Source organism: Solenopsis invicta, chromosome 5 (genome assembly GCF_016802725.1).
Source record: "Solenopsis invicta isolate M01_SB chromosome 5, UNIL_Sinv_3.0, whole genome shotgun sequence".
Classification (NCBI taxonomy): Eukaryota; Metazoa; Arthropoda; class Insecta; order Hymenoptera; family Formicidae; genus Solenopsis; species Solenopsis invicta.
The window spans coordinates 21,547,719-21,572,269 of record NC_052668.1 but is presented as its reverse complement, the minus strand read 5'-3'; the positions used below and the strand labels follow the sequence as shown (position 1 = coordinate 21,572,269).

At 37.4% G+C, this 24,551-nt stretch overlaps 1 protein-coding gene across 6 annotated transcripts in view; it reads left to right on the top strand.

Annotated features, from left to right (window-relative positions):
• Positions 1–24,551, top strand: part of LOC105195147 (Down syndrome cell adhesion molecule-like protein Dscam2) — a 176,347-nt gene that overhangs the window by 18,942 nt on the left and 132,854 nt on the right. The window lies entirely within an intron of this gene.

The window sequence follows — 24,551 nt, the reverse complement described above, 5'->3', positions numbered from 1 at the left end:
TCTTGCGAGTTATAAGAGAAAAATATTTTTTGGACGATGAAGATATACATGAAGATATTTTATGATCTTCAATGAGAAGATATTCGTTGAGGATATTTTTTTTTTTTTTGTAAGTCGACGTTAGAATAATCTGATGAAATTAAAATGCAAGCTATTTTAGATATTCTGGTATTAATTATAAAGATCTTAACAGCAGTTTACATTGTTAAAGCAAGGAATACGTTATATACGCATGTTATTTACGCATGTTAATATCTAAAGTCTCAGTTGCTTGCTAAAACAATTAGTTATTCTTCGATTATCGCATCTCAATATCTTATCAAGCGCGAATTATAGCATTTAACGTTTCGCATTTCGTTCAAATGTTACTCGGTCCTTATTCCGTCGATCTTTCACAAAGCACGAGGGTGAGGGAGAATTGTGCTCGTGATGTCGATAATTGCACATTATGGTAGCAGGTGTTATGACATATCGATATGTCTATATGTTCTATTTCGCATTACAGATTCTGTGCCCGTGATGTTATAATATTACTGACGCTGTCTATTTCATATTTCTCCTTTTTGTCATGTTTAATAACGCAAATGAAGGCATGAGATTTTTCCCCACGTTTGTTATCCTCCCCGAATACTTTTTTGATTAAATTTTTCACACATACTTTTCCTGCGCATATCTTTGCACACCTGCCTACGCATTCATTATTTCTGACCCTAAGGTCTCGTTTTTTTAGCATCATTCATTCATGTTATTTTCAAAAAAAACTAAAAATATGATCTCGCCAATTCTTTATTTAAATTGCATCGGGGAATTGCACTTAATTTAAATTAATCTCAATTGCATTTGTATCATTTCTTAATTATAAAGGTGTCAAAATTGAAAATAAAGTTTACTTTTTAATTTAGTATCAACTATGACTACGGCAACAGCGTATATTCAATCGTGTTATTCATATGAGACGCATAATTAAATCATGTCAAGTGCAAGATGTGAATACGATTCTTACAAGTATAGGTATTTCAATGACACTCGCACGTTATGCATCAGCATGCTCGACGAGCACATTTCGCGTTCATAACTGTGTTTCTTTCTTATTATCATATTAACCAAGCGTATTTTTTCTAAGAAAACGTGGATTCCGGTGTTATACAATACTTTGAAAAAGCCGGCGGAAAAGTCTCGTTGCGCTAACATGCGGATTAAACATTTGCTCTTTGCGCGTCGGGATATTCCACGTTAATAATGCAACGCGAATGAACATCGTTAGCGAATTTATTCTACGACGTGCTCGAATAAAGAGAATTATCGTAGGCAGATACGGCGGGTCGTATATCGCCGAGGCAGGCTCCTCAGGTGGCGATAATTCATCAGACTCGAGTAACTTGACCGCTCTCTTTGCGAATGATTAATTAATGTCAGAGGCAGCGCTCGCTCTCGTTCTCAATTTTCTCTCCTCTCTATCAGCCGTCGCGATGGCTGTTCGATAATTTTTATTATTCCAGCCGGCACTATTTCGCGATTTATGCCATGTCGATCTCACGGTCAGAACTTCAAAATACGGGGAAAAAGTAATAAATCGCTTTTATCTTCATCATGCTGTGGCGGATCGAAAAAAGCTTTCGAAGGATTGTAAAAAAAGCTAATAAAAAATTAATCGGCTACTTTTATTATTTCAGAGACGTGACGTTTACGAATTATGACACTGAAATATATAATTGCACAGTATTTTATAAAAATTCATTTTCTTTTCCATAGTATATGTATATACATATGTATGTATATATATATATATATATATATATATATATATATATATATATATATGTATGAGAATGGAATAGCAGTGGTTTTAGTGGTTCGCCACTAGAATTTATATGTTCTTCAATCAAATAAATTAATACAATTTATTGTATGACAACAGCGCTGTCAGTCAGTCGTTTAAATTACTTTTTGTCATCTTTTTTTGTCAAGTTATCAAAAAGTTATTATCATCCAAATTTGGTCACTCTATTGGATAACTTTTTTCTTGAATTGATTTTTTTTGTAAAATATAAACGTTCTATTTTATTATTGTTGCTCGTTTGATAACATTTTATTTGGGTTCACAATGTTTCAGTATCTGATTATTTTACACGGCAATTGAAAACTAGACCCTTGCAGCTGATATAAAATTTATTACGCTGCCGCAAAAAAAATGCAAAGAAAGCAATTGCTAAACGTACAAAAAATGTTTGGTTTTTTGCGATTAGCTTGGAGTAGAGTTTATTGTCACTAAATACTCAATTTTTCGCTAATCGTGGACACTTTATCATACTAAAAAGATATTTCTAAGCGTAACTTTTATTTAATTTTTAATTTCTTTTGTTCTCACAAAAATAAATTTATTTATTTTTATGTGGCCGAATATTTTGACGACTTTCCAGCTGCAAACATAAACATTTATTTAGTTATTGAGTCTTTTTATTTTAATAAAACTATGTATTTTATTTAATGAAATTCCGAGGTACTCGCATTGTATGTTCAAACTTCTGTTCTTCCCTTATTATAAACTTCGAAATACTATGAAAAGAATATGTAAGGATATTAAAAAATAAATCTAGGAAAAATAAGTTATTTTTTTTGCTTAAAAAATTTGATTAAAATTTTTTAATTATTTTGATGCCTGAAATTACTTTTTTGTCATTTTTTTTTTTATCAAGAAATAGTCACTATTTCACTTTTTTTGACCCGATAGCAGTGCTATCGGGTCAAAAAACTAGATAGCAGTGCTTCTGTACGTAATTACAAATTAATTACATTAAGTCTGGCGATCACTTAGCGATTACCTCACATTTTTATTCTTGCAATTTCTTTTTAAATAACACGTCTTTCTAGTGAGATTAACAGCTTTCACACTCGACAGCTGGGAGTTGTCTGTTAATGGTTACCTTGAAAGTTGAGTTATCTATCAATAATCTCTACCATCCATCCTCCACTTCGACTTTTCGCGATTTATTAAAGGTATCGTTCGTACTTCGCTCGTATTTCGTTTTTACGTTCAGCGTCGATATCGCCTTTCGGCGGTTATTTACCTTCAAAAAGAGCGTAGCCTGCGGAACCACCCTTCCGGTTTTTACGCTTGGAGAGGTCTTTGCTTTGGCCCCTTTGTTTCTTACCTCGTGTCTCTGAATAAAACACACACGCGTATGGGATGAAAATGAGCTCGCCCGAGTCTACAGTCCGTTTACTGCGCCAAAAACTGGAACGAACTCAATAACCTGGTTTAAGCATCTCGTCGGCCGCGAGTACGTAACTACTCGAGTGACGTTTTACTGGGACAGAGAAACATTTTAGCGTGCGTTTGATGTTGCCCTATGGAGAGAGAATTATTAATATAAACAATTCAAAGAGAAGTCTGCGCTACCAGATCTGCTGGACCACATTGTTCGCGGAAACTAATCTTGTCTTGAAATTCTTGTTTTTCTCCGTGTTATCTCTGTTAAGGGTAAATTCATCTTTTAACGTAGTAAATGCAGTTATATGAAACGCCGTTATCGGATTTGTGGGTAAATTCCTTATTACAAAGATTCTATTCAATTATGTCGAGACGTTCCAATTTCTAAAACTTTACAATAATCTGTGTCTTTTAAATAACCTCATTACGAATACACTTCAATTACAAAAATTGAACTTTTAGTCTCGCGACGATTTGAAATAATAACAGAGATCGTATTTTTTACCCAACGATACAGAAAAATCATAAAATACACAAGTTTATACGCGCTGGTGCACCGCCATATTCGTTCCAGTTTGTGCTACGGTAAACTGGAGTTAGAGTCTAAATGAAATCGCTCCGAATTTTCGTGTTTTTTTTTCTATCTGGCAGGAATGACTTGAACGCAAAATAAGCGTTAAAAATATCAAAAAACATTGTCGTCAACATATTATAATTAATGGCAATTTAGTTTATATTTCGAGCAATTTTTAAAATTTATCTTTCTTAAAATTTGAAAAAAGCTTTTGGGTAAATATAATTAGCAGTAAGACAGCAGTAGCAATTTGAATAGTTTATTTTAAATCCTTTTGCGTACATAAATTACATTTTATTTAATATAAAGAACATTTTATTTAATTTGAATAATATGGTTATTTTTTTAAGAATTTATATTAAATATTTTATGGGTCTAGACTAGATGATTGTACATTATGTGTACTATAAATATAATTTATGCAAACATACGTGTGTAAGCATGCACAAATAAAATAAAAAAAAATTGTATTTTATAATATTATTATTGTGTTAACTCGGCTGATTTATATTGTCCGACAGTTATTGTCGTTTTAAGAAAATCTTTGCGAAAGTCTCATATGTCGACAAATCGATGAAAATATCGTCAATTGCAGCAGATGAAATTTCGCGTAATTCTCGAAATTTTTCGTAGGATAAGCATGACAGTCTTGCTGTAACATTTCCCGGTAACATTTCGGCATATGTGCGCTCCCGCTCGCAAAGCCTGTAAAGTACTTTTTGTTTATCGCTGTTATACAGGGATATATAGCTTCGCGCAAGCGTTCGAGGTATTTTTTCATTAAACGCGAATTTGACTCAAACAGAAACGCACAGATGGTCCGCGCGAACGCGGAAATAACATTTTGCGGCCCGTGCGGTGCGGCTTCGCGCAAGGAAATCGAATTGCGAGAGCTCGGAAGGGATTCCGTTAGCTGTTTTTCAGCGGCCAAAAAAAAAATTAGAGGACGCGGTGGCGGTTCTGTTCGCGTTAATTGCTTTAACCGGTTCGCGTTTCCCGCAATTGACGGCCTCGCAATTCGCGCTTATTATATCCGCGACTCTCCTGCCTTCTGACGCGCGATACGCATGCGTCAGCTTTTCAATTCTTTTGACTTTCGCGTTCCATTGTTTTCTGCAAAATTGATCAATTTGAATGAGAGGACAAGGCATCGTTATCCGCGCGCGGGTATATCAAATACGGAGGGAATCCAATTTAGGTAAATGAGAATGAAATATCACTCGTCCGAATAAATTCGATCAAAAGTAGCGCGGCATTCTGTATGGCTCTCCAGATAAATTCTTTTGAGATCGATCGGACAAAGCCACGTTACATCGAAACTTGGCGATTTCACCTTTATCCCCGGCGTGGAAATCAGTTTCATTTAACGTAGCGAACGTCAGAGAGTCTCGCAGCGCGTTTTATTTGAGAACTTTATCGACGGATTGACCGGATTCTCCGATTCTACGAAAAGAGGAAATTTCTTATGCGTCTCTTCTCGCGTGGAAATAAGGATCCGAAGCGATTCCCGCGTATCGGGATTCTACTTTCAAACACGTAAACTCGGTCTTTCTTCGTCGTTGACTCGAGCCGCGGTGAAACGTTATTCCGCTCTCGCGAGAAGGGAAAATACCGCGTTGAATGACCTTAATCGGACCATAAATACATAACGCCGTTAAACGCGTTGTCGTCCAATCCTTTTGCATGATATTCTAATCGGATCCGCGATCGTAAAAGGAGCGGAAAATGCATTGCGAGAGAAAGCGGAAGATCGCGTAAAATTGATTGACCTTTCAGCATTCCGCGGATGCCGGCAACTTATAAAACTTCTTAACCAGCCACTCGAAGAAAGAGTTTTCTCGTCGCTCCTTTTTTACCGTCCGCCCCCATAAGAAATGGAGAAAGCAAGAGAAACTCTCTCTCGCTCCCCTTTTCTCTCCATTTTCGTTCCTCTTCGTCTCCCTCTTGCCGCGCGTTTCCGTTTCCCCTTGTTTCACTAGACCCAACCGTCGCCCCGTATCCGCTTCCGTTGAATTTTACTACGGAAAGTTTGTGCGGATCTCACGGAGCAGAGTATGAATAATCCAAGAAATTATACCATGAGATCCAACTGAGGATCCATCGAACGTTGCTCCGCGAGGGCACTCCACGCTTTAACGATTACCTTACGCAAACTACGATTGACAAATAAAAATTAATGGAATCCCAAGTGTAAATTTACGTAACCTGGTTATATTTTTAAAAATATCTGTATTTATTAATGAGAGAGAGAGAGAGAGAGAGAGAGAGAGAGAGAGAGAGAGAGCTGCTTTTATATCTCTTTCGCGTTATGAACCTTAGCTTAAATTCAAAAGGCTCTTGAGACTAGTACAGACTTTTAGGAGCTAAGCTATTTAAGATCGCGACACGTTACGCGTAAGGATTAAACGTTGGCGAAAGCTCGAGCCCTCCTTGCTGATGACACCCTAAAATTTAAGCGCCGTGGTATTCTGGAACAAGGATAGCTTCTCTTTGACAGCGAACATTAGAACAAGAGTATCTAACTACGTTGCTAAATTGTATCAGAAGGCCGCGTTAATAGCATAATGGAATATCCTGGTAGTGCGCGTTTCGCAATGGATGTCCGAATAACTTCTCCATGAATATCCAAGGTATCCGTTTATCGATCCCGCGGCGCAACTCTTCCTTCGTCACGTCCCTTAAAAAATTCCTCTCAGGCGCGCGTAATTACCGCCGGACTCGTTAACACGCGAATCAGGAGAATCCATGAAAAAAAGTGCTCGCAATAGGATATCCATTAATACCCGACGAGAGATCTGTCGCGCGGATTAAAAGCGAGCCGCTTGCGCAGATGGACGAGAGATTTGTCGAGAGCGTGCTAGACAGATCGATGTTACATTCTCGACGCGAAACAGAGAGAAAGAGAAAGAGAGGCGGGAAAGGGGGGAAAGTGGAAGCGAGAAGGGGGAGAGAGAGAGAGAGAATCTTTTTAAAAAGGGGGGGGATGGATACGTCAAACGAATAGTTTATTAGAATATAGGTCGCGCGGAATTACACGACGCGCGTATTTTGCTGCTCGCGCCCGGCTGTGCCGAGCCCGGGGCGAATTCCTCGCATGTACGCGCGCGCATAACTAACGCGTTTCAATTGGGGTCGTGCAAAAAGGACGGGCACGTGGGCGTGCGCGTTTTTCATACGCCACGTGTAACAACGCCGCTATATCATGAAGCGGTATCGTAGAAGCGTGTACATCATCTCACGGCGCATGCCGCAATTTATGAAAGGAGTTTCTTTATTGAACAGAACAGTAAAGTCTTTTCATGGGCGAACATCACCTTCGTAATTTCCGATTCTTCCTCGGAAATGACCTGGCCTCGATTCTTTGGAATTATGTGTTTGGTAATAGAACTGAGGAAAAAGGCTGAAATATTCGAAATATTCGAAAACTGTTACTCGTGACGTTTTCTCCAATATTTATTGGTTATAAAAAAATTTAATTACAATGACGAAATATACATTTCTGCGAAATATACTATTTTTTTATTAATTGTTTTATTTGCTAGGAATAAAATTTTATTTCACCGTATTTAAATGAAGATCTATTTCAGTGAAATATTCCACAAATAAATTTTTAAATATCTTTTTCTCAATACTAGAGAATTTGTTTTTATTATATAGATAAAACTTTGACGTTTGATGATATAAAGAAATAAAGAATGCCTTTAAAGTCTCAATTTTAATTTCAATCATGTAAATTCTGTGAATCTGAGTTGGTGAATTTAAGATTAATTTTTCTCTCGAAGGAAATGAGAATTCTTATTTATTGTAATTATTTAATCTCGGCATAAAATATACTCGCAAGTGATTTAATATTTACTTGCTAAATTTATTTGATTCAAATATAAATTATATTCTGCAAAAGAGGTATGAAATAAGTTTGAAAACAATTTTTGGTTCAATTTTAAATTGCTGAAACGTTCGAATTTAAATTTGGCGCGAGTGGGATGCAATCAACATTTTGTTGAAGAAAAGATGACTACAAATTTGTGTAAAACTCGTGGATGAAAGGAATGATGATGCATTGAAAGCGCATTTAATCCAGCGATCGATTATTACGGCGTGCAAATTTCCTGAGAAATGTAATTTCGTTGCAATTTTTGCGAAATTTGCGGTCGTCGGTTGCAATGACACAACCGTGTCTACGGGATTTTACGTATATATGTACAACTACAGGATTACGTATCCGCTTTACATTAATTACGCAACTCAATCTCGGGGATTTAATTTGTTTTCAATTTATTCCCGCTTTCTCCCTTTCTCTCTCTTGCTCTTCTTTAAGAGCACAATTGAGGAGAGCGAATCTCTCTCTTTCTCTCTCTTGATAGAAGAGGTTTATCTCGTTCCACGTTTAAACCCTTTTTTTTAGCCCATCGCAATATATTTTTTATCTCTCACTTGTACGCAAACGTTAAATTATACGCATTCAATTTTCTTACTAATAGTTTGTGCGGTGCTCTGTAGAACACGATTTAAGTCTGCAGTTGAAATTATTGAAATTCTTGAAGGATTCTTCAAATACAGTCCATTCTAGTCACGGATCACAAACATGAATTTTAGATTTATTTTTAATATATAAATTTGACATGGAATGGGGTTAATTCCGGGCGAGTGCGAGCGCGGTATAATTGCATAGGGTCACGCGGCCGGGACGTATTCAACGCGAACGCGTTTCGTAACTGGTCGTTCCCACGCTGCGGTACCGGCCGCGGATCGATACATCGAAACGGTCATATCCGACTCCATAATTCAGCGCGTTTATTACGTAATCCTTTAATTCACGCCGATATAAATTAGAATAAGCCGCTCGACGGGGCGGAGGCTGTCCGAGTGGATCTTCGTGTCCGGGGATATCTGCGTGCGTAACGATTCGAGCGTGCGATAGCGCGCTCGCAGGAGCGTGATTTATCGCACGGCGAAGGAGACGGCGATAATTCTTTGGCCGGCCTGACGCGCGCGATCCGTGCATACGAATTCGACGTGCGCTCATCACGTTTGATAAGCTTCCGGAGATATAATTCATTCGCTTGTCGCAGACGTGCGTCCCCATCTGAAATCTGTTAAAGCTACGCTCCGTCCCTCTCTCTTCATCGCTCGTTACGCAACAGTCGAGGCTTAAAGCCGAATTGCGTCAGCGTGAACAATTTAAATCTGGCTGAATAATTCAATGTAATTAAGATCATTGTCGAGTGACATTTGCATTTGCAAACAGGAAAAGATTTAATCCCAATTAACGTTAATTGACGTCAGTGCCACTTTTCCTGGAAATCAAATTCTATATATTTTATAAAATAAACTGTGATATATCATATATTGCAAATTATTGAGGAAAGTTGTTACAATCTTAGAGTTGAAACATGGTAGAAACCGCGGCGTGGGATGTATCTTTGCAGAAACATGTTAAAAATAGATTGGGAAAGAAATATATCTGTACTTTCAAACTTCTCCTCTGAGAATCACGCACCAACAAAGTTTACTTTTGGAAAACTCCAAGGACCTAATTACACCTTAAATATCTTTCACCTGAACATTCTCATCGTTTTCTCGTGTCTTTATTTCTTCGAGTTTCAGAGGCATAACTAACAAATTTTCTTTATAAAACTTTCAAGAAATTTCATAAATTTCGGATTTGTGGTAAAAACCAATAAACTTGTGGAAATAAATATTAAAATCATTCCATTATTCTTATATTACTTAAAATTATTATTAATTAAAGAAGCTTTTTAACTCTCGTTTTATATGTTATGAATTTTATCGAACGATAACTTTTGTTGTATGGCAAAATCCTTTGATAACCGTGACTTTAACCTCATTATCCATTTTTAATTGTCTCTAACAATTGTCTATTGATTTAAATATTTTTTAAGCATTTTATCATTGCGATTATGCGGGGAGAAATGACGTTGTAAAGAGCGGGAGCGGCGAAAGCGTATGCTTCTCTTGCTTCGCGTGCATAAACCGCCTTAATGCACCTATCGTGAGAGTGTATCATCGCTCTCTGCAAATGACATCTCCACCATTCATCGTTCCTTATCCGTGTTTTGTCCATTGTGCCGTCGCGCGCAACAAAAGCGCTTTAACGATTTAATAGAGAGAAAGAGAGAGAGAGAGAAAGAAAGGGAGACTCCTTTTGCTCTACTCGCGATTTTCCGTGGCCGCTGGACCTCGAAACTTGCTCGCCACTTCTCCACGTAGATTCTTCCTTGCCGTCTCTTCATCGCACGCGAATTACACCGGTAAAAGTAAATAACCACGCGCCGATTGTAATTATCATACGTTAATTACAATTCTAATGGCGATGCGAATACATTTCATCATCTCTATCTCTCTCCATCCCATCCGACTCTTTCTTTACATCGAAAGGCACCGCGTTGCATTAATTAACGCGCTACCATTTATTGTAATATCTGTATGCGCTGTATAGTGCAGTGACGTCACTTTGAAACACGATATCCACCTTTGAAACCGTATATTGCGTTCGCTCGTAATTGTACCGACAATGAGCGCGCGCGTTCTGAAACTCGGTAATCGATTAGCGCAAACGCGTTTCTCTGTGCATGCGGATGTACGCGCGCGCGCGTATGCGTACGTGTGCGCTGCTGGCACAAGTTTGTACGTCAGATCGGAAATACAGGTGAATTAATCACGAATAGTAATGAATTTTCATGGCAAACGGCTGAATTTTTTCCGGGCGTTAATTTCGCGCGTCGCGGAGGAAATCGCGAAACGTGATGACCATTTAGAAATATCGGGCGTTACTCGAGCTCTGAATTTTTTTTCCATTAGAGGTGTACTCGTATCTTTCATCATCGACGAACATTATTATTGCGCGACGAAAACCCTCTCGCGCGTTTCTTCGTCGCTTTATTTTCGACGTCGAAACTTCTTAATTCCATAATTAATCTTCCATTAACTCGAGACCCGCACGAATCCTTCGACGCTTTTAGCGCCTCGTCGATTATCGAACGATCCCCTCCTGGCCTCTGTCGGGACATTTTGCCACGTATTCAATAAGAGCGGCATTCGAGATGGGTTAAAAGTAACCCTCCCCTCCTCTCCCCCCGTCCTGCATCCACCTCGCGCGCATAAACCGCCTTAATGCACCCTCGGTAGCAGGCCATTACACCACGCATCCCCGCGTTCTCTCCTACCCCCGCTTTTCGGTTGCATAGCACTCGCGCATGCACACGGTATGCACGCAACCATCTAGACACACATGCCAGCCTCCCTGTACACGTATAAACCACCACCTCCTGCACTTTACGCATATTTACGCCGTATCGACCAGGTAGTGGTAGTAGGTGAAATTTACACTACCGTGGCTGATACATTATTTCCACGAGCATTAACGCGCCGACATTATTGCACTCTCCCCAACCTCACTCCGTTTCAACCCGACTCGTGGTCCTATCCTTCCCTCCTCTCGAACCGACCGTCGGGAATTGCTCGACTTCCCCCGACAATGGATCATCATGTCTTCGTACGTGTCGGTGAAAGGAAAAAATTCGCCCGCTAGCAAGGCTGCGAAAGCTTGAATATCGCTTCTCGAGGATGTATGCTGCCGCTTGTCCTTTGTCGTCGGAGATCGCGCTTTAGAATAGCTCGTTTTCATCGTACAATCCGTTCCCCGTGACGAGCAGCTAGCGATATTGCGCTCGCGGCCAATGTATTCCCGTGAAATATGAAGAAAATTATTTTCTTGGATAATCAGTTGCGACCATCGTGGTGATTTTTATGCTAAACTTGACAGAAATAGGAAAGTAAATTTACGTTGTAACGAAAAAAGATGTAAGGAAAAAATATGTATGCGGGAATATGCATAAGAAGAGAATGTAAAATTTTTATTTTTTCCATTAGGAACGAAATATATTTTTCCGATCGTGTTATTTTCCGCAATATCCCACACAAACTATTCTTTTCGGATTCCCCGTTTTTAATATATAATATCTTTCATGTGTGTATGTATGTTTGCATTGTTGCATATACTCATATATCGCAGGAAAATTAGTTATTAAAAAGCACGGAGATTTTTAAGCCATTAATTCGCGACAAGTGAGAACTTTAACGATTCCCAATCTCGGGATTGCGTATATTCGCGTCCACTAATTATTTATCCTGTCTCTTTTTCTCTTATACGGTGATATTCGTTCGACAGGCAAATTCCGATACCCCGAGATCCCTCCTTTCCGGCGTGAGAGACGGTGGAATGAATTTTCACTCTGCAATGTTGATGGCTGTGGAACATACGTCGATACCTTTTATTGGCGCCTGCTTCTCGTGTCGTCACCCACTCATATTTTTCCCGAGCAATGTATGTTCTCTTTTGCTCACGCTTCGTCTCTTTTTCCTCTGAAAATTCAACACCGAACTCTATGTAACTGGGGACGTTTTAACTGCCGATAGTGCCTACAAAGATATTGTGATCTGAGACAATATTTACCGGATAGATATGCGAAAACACGTGATAAAATCAAAATTAACAGAAATTTAATCAAGTACAACGTTGTGCTAAATTTAAAAGTCCACATGTTGAAACCGTTTGTCGAATACATCAAAATCTATATATAAATTTATTCTTTAACAAATTAAATACCAATATTTGCTAGACGCGCATTGTTTCTTTACAATCCAAAGAAATCTTCTGTAACTTTCAGCATTGAGAAATTTTTTTCTTCAAAACATGAAAAAAATTACTATCAAAATTTATCGTCGTTATTTTAATATTTCTGACATGGCGCAAAGTGAGAACTGTAAGAATGCTTCGGAGGCCTTCTTGTAAGTTTTGAAATGGTTTTGAACATGACCGGCATCCTCGAACAGATCGGGCGATCTATTTTTGTATTTGATCTATGCTCATCAGTATGCATGCATGTTGCAAGTTGCGACCACTTACAGACATCGAACAGTCGCAAGTAGTTTCGGAACTTTACTCGCGCGATCGGGCACACCCCCGATATTGGAATTCATAAATAATTCCGAAAGCTGCGGCGACTGTATACTGAGCTCTTCTATCCGATGTGAAACGCCGAGGGGAGAAGATATCGCTTCGGTGCATCTCGTTCGCGTAATTTGAATACAGTAAGGCCTTCGACATTGCCATCGCCCGCGTGAGAAACATCAGGTTGCAATTTCTTTTTAGAAAATGCTCATTTCTTAGAAAACAGTATTATAAATAATAAAGAGAGCCATATTGTGTTACTTATGATACATTTCGTAAAATTAAATTCGAATATTTTAGACAGATATGTCAAATACACGTCGTGTTTATCGTAAATTTTATAAAAATTATGAACATTTTGTTGGAGCGTAATAATAATATTCGTAATATTTAATCTATTAAACGCCAATTCCTTAAGGATTACAAATTTATCATGAGAACACAATTGTTTAGAAAATACACAAAATTATTTAAATGAATATTAAATTCTGATTTTTCAGAGAGCAGCATGAAATGAAATTATTTTCTCTAGATGTTATATTATGAGATTTCCATGCTTTAAAAAATTATTTACTTCCGCAACTTTTCGATTCCATATTCTTCCGTGGAAACATTTGCTACCAACTGCGTGAAAACTTTCGAGCACCTGTTATTACAGTTTCATAGATTCGATAAAACAAGATAAAAAATTTATTCCATAAAGAAGATCATTGTTTAAAATAAGTTTGTGAGGCACGGGTACTTCGATATTGCGTGTGTAACTCGAAACGGCTACACGACTCGCGTAACTGGCGTACTTAACTACGGCGCGTTAACTTCATTGCTGTTACTTCTAAAATTTCATTCCGAAGTTTCACGACTCGACACGACGAAGCTTACGGAAATCGTAACAATTGCCCAACGCCTTACACGGAGAAAAGTTCATTTGAAGCTCTCTCGGAATAATTAGTAATATTTTCGTCTATCATTACGAAAAATTATTTTAAATACGATAATTTATACTATATTAAAAACAGTCGATTTTCTTCACTGTGTATCCTTCGTGTAATAATATTACGACATTTCTTATGACGAAAGTTTTATTCGAAAAAATCTTAACTCATCGCGCGATGAAGACGTACTGCTTGCCGTTTTCTCATTGCGGTGTATCTCCTTATACATGATTGTACGATTTTTAAAAAATTTTTTATTTTTTTTTTCATTGGAGTGTTTTCGAAGATCTTTTAAAATGCACGTTTAAATGGCTGATGGCCAAACCTACAGTGTATTATGCGAGTCGATAATTAATCACGCTGTTTTCGCAGTAGATTACGAATTTCTCGATGCAGAGCGTTTGCAAGAGTGTACTTTATATCCATGCGCTTATTTTTAGTTAAGACATCTGGCAAGTGTAGAGAAAAGATATTCTTTCTATCTGTTTCATCTTCCTCTTTACATACATGCACGGCATTGAACAGCGTAGTGCGCCATATATACTTTGCAAGTTTCCTCCAAGTTTCGCAATTCTCGTGCGATTTTATCCCTTTCTCGGAATATTAACAAAAAAACTTGGCAAAGCTGCGAAGCAATTTACGAGCACAACGAGAGATTTTTTATTTCTCTTTTCCCCCGATTTTTTTTTTATTTTCTTGAGCGAAGCGATAAAAGCGAGAACTCCCGATGGAGTGGTCGAAACGCAATTTTTGCAGAACTTTGGTCCTTTCTGCGCAAACTTTTGGCGCTGATACTTTTTCAAATCGATTGAATTACGGAGGAGTACCTTCCATCGAAGTATTTCAATGCGCTCTTTAAAAAGCGCATTAAAGGATCACAAAGTTGGGCACTCCGCCGTTTAGCCCATGAGATTCTATAAGAATAAGAATAAGAATCGCAAACTTTCGCCGATGAAATATTGGACAGCGATATATACAGCGGCGATATTCAATAATATTATCAGGTATTACGTTACGTGAAAACCAATTGTCGAAAAATTGGCTGGAAGCTTTATAATAAAAATGTCAGAAATAATATGTCATATTTTTAGACAGTAACATATCGTATTTATTATAATTTCGTTATTGTGTATTTTTATCAATATATTTATTTCTCAAAGCATTTCGCACGATAATATTTTTTTTAAGTTTTACAGTTTTTTAAATTTTATATTTTTATAGTTTTATATTTTTAAATTTTATATTTTTAAATTTTATATTTTGTATAAAGTTTAGTGTTTTAATTTTATAAAATTTTTCAGTTTTTTTTATACTTTTCTATTTTAGTAATTAGGGATATAGTTTTTCCGCACAGATTTCTGCTGTTAATCGCAATCTTCATCGCGAGTTTCCAAATCTGGGTACCGCGAGGCATTTTCGTGTCTAATCAATAATCGAAAATATTTATCGGACATTCGCGTCGGATAACTTCTCTACGGAATCGTTTAAAATGCGATTCGCGGCGAATTTCCTTGCCTACGAGCAACCGCCTATTTTTTACCGATCGACTGCAAAACTGACTGTGGTTCCCCGAGGACACGCGACGACGTTTCCGTATTTTTAGGACAATTCAACGACGAGGGCTATAAAATGAAACGGCGTGAATTTCTCAGGAATGGCCGTGAGGGTTTCGTCGCTTTTATCACCACCGATAATCTCTCTTTCTCTCTCTTGTATAATACAGGGTTGGGCAGAGGAACCTGACACATTTTAATAACCACTTGCGCGGCCGCTATTAATCGGAAGAGGTTGAAACTCCGGGAGAATAAACTAGACACTTGAAGGTTTTTTTTTGTTTATTTACCACAAATTATATCGGCTAAATGATGGCCGTTACAAGCAATACAATTTTCGAGGCGTTTTTCGAAATTATCATACACTTTTTTCAACATCGCTGGCTTTATTTCTGCAATTTCTCTCCGAATATTGGCTCTCAGCTGGTCCAAGGTTCGAGGTTTGTTAGCGTAGACACGTTGCTTCAAATAGCCCCACAAAAAGAAGTCGCACACTGAGAGATCGGGCGAACGTGGTGGCCATGGAAACTCAGTGTTGCTTAATCGAGCTGCATAGTCGGTATATTTCAATTCCTGGGTTATGAGAATTTTGTAGGGATGAAAATTTATCGCTTTCAACATTCTGCTAAACGATCGACGAGACATTCCGAGAGCTTGAGCATGTTTACCGGCAGAACGGCGTGGACTTCGTTGCAAAGAGGTGCGAACGCGTGTCTCATTTTCAGGGGTTCTTACCGTTCTTGGTTGCCCTGGAGGCTTTTGTTTCGTGGCTGTGGCTGTTTGTCGGAAGTTTTTGACCCACAGATTCACAGAATTATGAGAGGGAACCGGATCTCGTGGACGAAGAGAATATTCAATACGAAAATCGCGAATTGCTTGAACGTAGGACTGAGTTATGAAAAAACGCTCGCAAACGAACGCGCGTTGTTGCGGCGGCCACTTCTCCATACTGGAACTGTACTGATATGTAAACATAAACCTTCAACCATCTATTTTTCGCTCCCGGAGTTACAGCGCCCTCTTTTCACTTGGAGGGGAATAACGATTTTTTAAAATGTGTCAGGTTTTTCTGCCCAACCCTGTATATCTCTTTCTCTCTCACTTGTCTCTCTCCTTTGCAAAAAAAATATATCTTCCTCCATGAAGAGACGCAAGCAAGTTTTCCTTCGCCCTTTAACACGAGCACGTATAGAAGTTGATCCACTTAGGACATGAAACATGATTATAGCGGAAATTAGGGTAGCTACGTAGGACGCCACCAGGAATAAATTGGACAAGTTGGGAGGATATAGGATTTCTCTCATATTTTTCCTACCAAGAGTAAAGTAATAAATTAACTATTGATGCTTTCTCATTTTTGATTGAATTTTTTAATTTTATTTGTTACCGAATGAAATAACTATGACTAATTTGAAGACTTACAATTTTTACGAGAATTCATTAGTTACAAGATTAATGAAGCTTCCTTTAATACTGAAGTTTTACGAGAATATAAGATTACTCTTATCATGTTTTATAGAACCCGAATCACAAGTTTTTATGAGGTAATTACAGGATGATTAAATATACTAAATTATTATATCTGTGTATTACATAAAACTTTTTAAACATTGGGATATTTTCTTTTAGTATCATAGATTGGCTCACACGTATGAGAAATATTATATATGTAATTTAATTAAAATGTCTATAAAAATTTTGGTTAAAATTGAGTTTGAAAATTCTATTACATGTAATTGGATTAATTTCTGGAGAGTTCAGGCGTGCTGCCGGGATGAAATTTCTCATTTGTCACTCGCGATATTAAGTCAAAATTGAAGGCCCGTTTCGAGGAGCACTCGATCAAAGCGACATATAACGTGTTGCTAAGTTTCTCCTCGCGTTTTAAATTTGCGCGTTGTCGCTCCATCGCGCGGGCGATCCATCATCTTCTTGTCGGCGAAAACTCGAGCTCGCGACTAATACGAAGCAACCGTCCTCCCTGTTTCGCTATCCCATTTCGCACCAAGAGTAATGCGCATACCCGATGAAACCAACAGTAGCCATAACTTCGCTGCCGCGAGACTGACTGAGAGCCAAATAAATGACTAAATATTCCACGCGGCTTGAGAAGCGCACGCTCGTCGGTCAAAATCAGACGGGGTTCAGAGAATGCAAATGCGATATAAATCAGAACGTAATATGATACGCGGAATATGAATGTAATATGATTATTATCATATGTCTACGTGATTAGATACAAGGAAAAAAATGGAGATGTCTTCTGAACGAATTTTTACTAAATCACGTTTATTTATCTTTTGCGGTCACAACAATGACATGTTTAAATTATTTTATTCCGGGAATAGTCATTCATTTTTTTTTACATTAATTACTTTGAGTTTTATATTCCATTTCTATACTCCAAAAGCCATTGTCGTTATTAAATATGTTATTAAATACATACTGTATATTATTAATATAAATGGTTTATTTTTATTATATAAATATAAAATTTACATATATGAAGTACTTTTTAATAAAAATAAACATTTAAAAAACAAACTTTTCTTATTGTATGAACAAAAGTATCAATAGCTTATAATACTTTTTCAGTAAATCTCATTCAAACTCACAGTTATTTCGAATTTATAATATAAACTTGTTTTTATTTTTATTATATTATAAATTTTTGTATTATAAATTTTTAATAAAATCATACTAATTGACTTTGATTGATTTTATACCGTAAAGGATCACCTAAGGTGATTTCTATATCCTAGTTTTTAACAAATTGGTATTAAAAATGTATAGCTTATTTTTTTGTACAAATTGAGTCTTGAAATCTTCGAATAAAAGACAAATACAGATTTTGAATTAGTATAAAAAATGTGTTGTGACATGAATTTTATTTTTTCTGACATTTAAACACATTACTTCAAGTGACTATTTTCGGGCTGACGATCGTATATTTTGCATCTACTGTTTTAGTGCATTTTCTGTACTTGTACTTTGACACAACTTTAATTACTTTATTATTTTATTGTCAAGTATTTTTGAGTTATACTCTGTATATTCGCAAAGGACGTGCATGACGCGGCAGTCAATTCACGTTTCACAGACGATCATTCGCCTGATGCCAACCCGCGTTCCAATATCCGAGCTATAATTTTAATGAAATTCCTGGGAACATATAGCGGTCTCCGAATTTCAATCTTTTATATAATAAAAAAAAAGAAAAAAAACGGGTCACCTCTTCAAGCGGGCGGAGAATGCCTCACGATGCTGCTGATATTTTAGTTTTCCTCGGTCCAGGAACGCGGTCAAAGTGGCGCTCACTGGAAAAAAAAAACGAAATATCCCGAAACAGAAAATAGCGCTCGCTGGAAGGAAGTGTACGGATAAAAATTCCCGGAGGATAATAGGAATTTTTCGCCGAGATAAACGCGCGTCGCGTGTTCGAAGCGGAGCTTATGCAATCGAAGCGCACCGTCAGTATTCATATGGAAACGCAAAACGGAGCAAAACTGAGGCCAAGCCGTAATCCATTCGAAATCGATAGTTTAATAATCCTGCTTCGCACTGAAATCTGCAGCATATCTCTGAATCGTGTAATGTTCGACGCCTTTTTAAATTTGGAGCAAAGCGTAAATAAATTAGTTAAATTCGGACAGATTTGAATTTCAATTATCTTAACGATGCAAATTTTCTGCAAAAAGGAACGACACTAATTTAAATTAATCAGTTGTGAACCGCACCAACGCCGTGTTAATTGCGAGAATGCAATTTCAATTTGGGCTATCATTAGTACGTATTGACTCGCTGCATTTAGTAGAATTACGCATTAATAATTTACTATTATGTAGACAACAACAACAGCAACTGCAAAGTAACGAATATCTAGCCGACTGCTTATTGTTACACGCACAGTCATTTAATAGCAATTTCGTAGCAGGCAGGTGCTCGTTTAATTCGCGCATTTACGATTAATTCTGTCGAGATAATGGTCCCAGTTCCTTTCTCCCGTCTCCCTCCCCGAGACGAGGTAATTACTTTAGTGTATTTGCCATGCCCCGATGTATGAGAATATTTCGCCATGTTCTAGAACGTATATATGATTCGCGCGTTAATTAATATCCCTTCGCGAACCGCGGGCGTTGCAAGATTTATAGCTCGCGAGGTGTAGCAGAAATTTTCCTGACGCGCGGAATGAAATGTGGAATTACTATGCCAAGGGCCTTAGTACGCCGTTTACGCTAGCTATGGCGGGAATATGAGAGAGGCGGTACAGAACTCTCACGGCGCGCGGCGGCAGCTGGTGCCCGCGAAAGTTCCACACGTTTCGGCGGCGTCATGGGATTTTTGCTTGTTCATGTCCGCCTGATGAATTAAGATCCCGCCAGCAATAATTTCTCAAAGGCTTCTTTCCGTCTCAAGAACGTTGCCGGTAAAGGAACGGAGAATGTCTCGTATTACGGTTGCATATTATTTAAATAATACTCGATATAATAGTACTCTGAACTCCACGAATATCGTATTGCGCTGTAAAACGAGAAGAATTAAAAAGCGAAATTATGATCGATGTTGCAAGTATATTTAACCATTAGAAGATTGAAGGTCTATATAGAAAAATACCAATTCTACTGCAGACAAGCGGTTACTCAATTATTTTTATTTTTTTTAGTAAGTTATTTTTAACAAAGAATATTTCCTCGATAATTATTTTAAAATATAATTTAAAAAATTTATATATATTTTTTTAAATTATATTTTTTTGAAGAATGTAAAATTGTAACGAAAAAAATCTGAATAATAAGTAAATCGAATTTTTATTTTAATTTGAAATTTTTTGGTATAAAGTATTAAATTACTAAGATTTAGAATATATTTTGAATAAATTTTATGCTTATGAAATTGTGATTGATTTGCGGATATATAAACTTATGAAATATTTAAAGTAATATTTACTTTTTTATCCACAGTAATTTACAGTATATATTTTTTTTCTATGAACTTTTCTACTTACACAAAAATTTATTTGAAGTAAATGAAGTATGCAGTTTAAGTATATTAAATATTAAGAAAACTATTCTTTGTAAAGATATCCATTACGAAAAGAAGAAAAACTAAAATTTGAATAATCGCTTTTTTCAACAGGAGAATGATTTTTCTACGTGTACTGTTTCTATTACTGAAGACAGAAAGTTGATGTGTACGCTGAAATAATTATCCATTATACTTTCTTAATGTACTCATTATTATTGACTTGCACTACTGATCCGACTAACGGTTAGAAGAGACAATAAAATCCTCGTCATTTATCTTCGGAGTGTCTGCCGCATTCTCGGAGACACAGACGGTCTTAGCAACCGTTCTAATCCTCGTAATTTCTTATTACGATGCAAAGGTCCAATATTGTGCCCGCGTCGTAAGACACCTCGGAGCGATGGTAGGGCACGTGAGAGAAAAAGCATCGTCTGCGCGAAGGGAGGACGTGGATAGATGAATGAGCGTGGTGGCGAAGAAGGAGCCAAGGGAGCGCGAAGAGGAACCCGGGAATAAGAACTCGCAAGGGGTGGCGAGCGAGTCGTCGCGCCCGGCGCGCCCGTTGGAAGAATACACTCTTGATGCCGGTGATGATGGTGGTGGCGTCGTCGGGATGGGATAAAACCATCACCGTCGTCTTTTTTCGTTGTTGTTGTCGCCGCGGCGCGTTTCCTCCGCTTCCATTAAACCGACCAGTATTAATTCCACCGTCGCGACAGCGAGTGAATACACCTGTGCGAGACACCGAGACCTTTGCACCTGGCTTAATGCGGCCGGATAAAAACGTATATCTTTGACTATACTCGCGCTAATGATCCGCGTTGCATACCATTTTTTTTTTTCGTCGCTCGCAAATACGCGCAAAAGCACGTTCGAACTCTGAAAATTCCTTCAGCTTTTTATTTAACTAACGTTGTATACCTGTTTGCAAACTTACTTCATGCTACTACAAATTGCTCATGCAGAATTACCGAGAAATGTTTTAATAGCACAGATAGCATATTAGAAAGTTCGGAATTAACTTTGCAGCTCTCTCCACATTGGGTATTTCCCCTCGTGATTATTCCTCATCTCAAAATTCACCGAGTACACTCAACAATTAAAATATTTTCTCACATTAGCGAAATGTCATCGTAGGTAATTTTATTTCGCTCATTCGTCTAACCGTGTTTCAACCCCCCTATGTTTTCAGTAGTACATTAACCTTGCGCGGGTCGCGTGCTGCCGCGTAGATATAATCTCGCGACAATTTGGACTGAGCCGAAAGTTATAAAACAAGTCGTAAATCCGCGAATTCGCTGCGGCTTATGAGGGCGGAATCTGCATCTGGCTCGTGGCACGGAAATGCTGTATTATTCATGCGAATAATCTCACAAAGGAGATACGTGAGGGCGGGCACCCGCGCAAATCGGAACGCACCAAGCAGTCGATATTTTCGCGATTATTCGTTCGACGTGCGCGCATGCCGCAATTTGATTCATCGCACCTAAGGCCGATCCTTATAGAATATTCTCCGAATCCCCCCGGGCGTGAGCAAGTGATTTAGTAAGGCGAGTTTACGGTGCCGTTTTGTTACCGCTGCCGCGTGAATTATACACGAGTCGGACTCCTCGCATTCGGGCACGTATACACCTAATTCCCCATCCACGTTACCGCGCCTTTAAACATGAACGCCGCCGCGGCGTTACGTTTAATATCGCGTTACGCGCTTACGCAAACCGTAACGCGTTAATTAGTTTTGTAGCTCGCGCGTAGAACGCTGCGAAACTGTATCGGAGTTGGATTCTGCACCCTCCCTAGATAATATCGCAGAATCTTGAGAAGCTTACGGCACATTTTTAAGGATGCGTGCGTTATATTTTAAAGCACTATTAAACATATATAAATATTTTCTAGATTGTTCTATTATTATGTTTGAGTATCCTTGTGAAATTTGAGCTGAGATTCTCTTATTGATTTAAAATTTATTTAATTTTTTTGTTCATGTGTGTGTGTGTGTGTGTGTGCTCTTAAGAGAGATTCTTGCGATTCTAAAATCGTATTTTGTAATATTTATTTGTCATTATTGTCATTTTTGATTAAAAAAACCTATAAGTGCTTGTAGTTTTTAAATTTTCAACTTTTAGTATTGTGTAATCAGAATATTCTTTATTCGACTTTTCGACCTAATTAATTCAATCGTTACCAACAAAAAAATGTCTTATTTTTTAAAAATAAACTATAACATAAATAAAGAAGAATATTTGCATTTTTGCTTTTTAAAATTTAAAGTTAATTAACTGCTGTAATCAAATATCACTTGATCATATTTGGGATGTGCAGATCGACTGTACTATTTTTTCCTTCTTTATCGTATTCTATTCAAGAGCGTGTCTTTGATCGAGTATCTTCGACAGCTTCGACATTTTGCTTGGAAATAACTGGGTCATAGGCCCTGTGTGTATTATTAAGTCCAATTCGATTCGATCGATTTTTCTTCGTCTGTTTTTTCGCTTGTCCGATTTTCGCGTCTTGCCGTGAGGAAATGGTACGTCGGACACTCGATATCTCGTTCGTAAACTTAATTGTGAGCGGGAATTGCTTTTTGGTGGTCTGTTTCATCGATGATGTTCGGATAAGAACATTTTCACGCAACAGAGAAGACTCGCTTGGTTTTTTCTAGACAAGAACCAACCTTTAGGATATATTTTTTGAATTTTTTTCTTTATTCAGGAATTTAAAATTTTAAATTATTCTTTTGCGTTGGTAACTCTAAGAATGTTCAAGTTATTTTAGAACATATATATCTCGACTAGCAAGCACAAAGGATTAACTTAAATAAAAGTCTTTTTGAGTTAATTTTCTTTTCTTTTAGAAAAATATTCTTGTATTTTGACAGACTCTAAGCGAGTTATTTATTAAGAGTTATTCTTTTTCTGTATTTTACGTAGATGAGAATAAACAATTTCATTCTATTTTTCTTATAATGTTATTACTTCCATGTCACATTAATGAAAATATTATATCATTGATCTTAATGAGATAATATTAACGAGTTACGTTTAATCGATAATATAAAGAAACTTAAGAGCAAAAAAAATAATTCAGATATTTTTACTCTGAAAAACGTTTATTTTATTTTATTTTTTTTTAATTAATACTTTTTCTTCCTACATTGAGTGGGATACAAGTGCCGCCCTTTATACCTGTCTCGCGAGGTGTATGAGTAGAAGCTCGAAAAATATTCAGCAAAGAAATAACCGGAGACGAACAGCGGCAGAAGAACTACATCTTCGCGTTCGTTCGTGTATACACGCGAACGAAGTGCATACAGGCTGTATAGGTCATCCTTTGGCTTTGCCGTGATGCAACCGCGGCGCCGTGAAGCGAATCGAATGCTCCAGATTCGGTCTCTTTGAATGAAGTCCGTAAAGGACATGGTAAAAAACGCGAGCATTTTTATCTCTATAAAAAGAACGTTGCTCAATATGCAGGGATGAACACCTTGGCATCGAGTAACTCGCACTTTTACGATCGCAGATCGGCGTTCTGTTCAACGGTTATCGATATGTCTTACGTAAACTTTACCTCCCTGCTGACGCTTACATTCAGAATTTCTTTATTTTCTTTCGCAGCGATTGAAACCATATGCTTCAGCATAGGATTTTATAAATTTTTGTGCGAATTAACATTTCTCAATGCATGAAAATTTGATTTTTTCGTTATCTTTTTGCAGAAAGAAGAATTTAAATTTCTTACGAATTTTATTTCCCACTGATGTATTCTTCAGATGCTTCAAAAATATTTAAAGAATTTTTATATAAATTAGTTTTCAAGTTTAAATTTTTCTATTTTATCATCTGATTATTAATATTATAATATATTTGTATAATATATTATAATATATAAGAAAAATCGACAAATAATAATAATAAAAGTATTATATTGCACTTTATTTTACGATGGATGAAAAAAAGTAATCTTTATAATTGGAAAGATTGTAGAATGTGTAGAAGCTTTAATTATCTTTTTTCTGATAAAGAGATATCGAAAGTTCAATTTCTTGACTTGAACGCCAAAATCAAGTGTTTAACCGTTATCTTGTATTAACATTAAGAAAAATCCCTATATTAATTTGCGAATCCTTAAATTCAGCGAGGCCTGTTCAAGGACCTCGGCGAGGTCGAGGACCTCCGCGGCTCGCGTCGAATGGCAAAAAGCGCGCGCGCAAATGCGAGAGGGCATTTCCGATACTCCAAGCAGCAAGCTGGCGTAGCACGCATGTTTCACGATTATGTACGTC